Raw genomic sequence first — 1,063 nt, 5'->3', positions numbered from 1 at the left:
TGGTTCCAAATAAATTTTAGGAATGGTTTCCTTAGGTCTGTGAGGTATGTCAGTGGTAGTCTGATAGGAATTGCATTAAATCTGTACAGCAATTTTGGGATTATGGCCATCTTCACAATGTTGGTTCTTCCTATCCAGTAGCATGGAACATCTTTCCATTTTCTGAAATCCTCTATGATCTCTTTTTTCATACTACTGTAATTTTCATTGAAAAGATCTTTGACTTCTTTAGTTAGATTTATTCTAAGGTATTTCATTTTCCTCGGTGCTACTGTAAAAGGTATTGTTTCTATTATTTCCCCCTCAGTGTGTTTGTTGTCTGTGTAGAGAAATGCTGTTGACTTTGGGTATTGACTTTACAATCTGCTATGCTACTGAATTTCTGTATTAATTCTAGTAGCTTTTTGGTGGAGTTTTTTGTGTCTTCCAAGTAAACTATCATGACATCTACAAATAAAGATAATTTAAATTCTTTTTTACTTATTCTTATTCCTTTTATTTCTTTCTCTTTTCTAATGGTTGTAGTTAATGATCCCAGAACTATATTGAATAGGAGTGGTGATAGAGGACATCCTTGTCTTGTACCAGACCTAAGAGTAAAAGATTTCAGTTTTTCCCCATTTAAGATTATGTTAGCTGTTGGGTTTTCATAAATGGCTTTTATCAGATTGAAGTAGAGGCCATCTATTCCAATTATCTGTAGGACTTTGAACATGAATGAGTGTTGAACTTTGTCAAAAGCGTTTTCTGCATCAATATAGATAATCATGTGGTTTTTAGTTTTTCCTCTATTGACATAGTGTACTACATGTATGTATTTTCGATTATTGAACCATCCTTGCATCCCTGGGATGAATCCTACCTGGTCATGGTGTATGATCTTCTTGATAATTTGCTGTATTCTATTAGCTAGTATTTTATTGAGGATTTTGTCATCTACTTTCATGAGGGAGATTGGCCTGTAGTTCTCTTTCTTAGTTGCGTCTTTCCTTGGTTTTGCTAACAGTATAATACTTGCCTCCAGGAATGATTTTGGGAGGATTGCTTCCTTTTCAATTTCATT

Source organism: Octodon degus, unplaced genomic scaffold (assembly GCF_000260255.1).
Source record: "Octodon degus isolate 3935 unplaced genomic scaffold, OctDeg1.0 scaffold00117, whole genome shotgun sequence".
NCBI lineage: Eukaryota > Metazoa > Chordata > Mammalia > Rodentia > Octodontidae > Octodon > Octodon degus.
The sequence above is the reverse complement of the archived record's forward strand: the minus strand, read 5'-3'. Positions refer to the sequence as shown.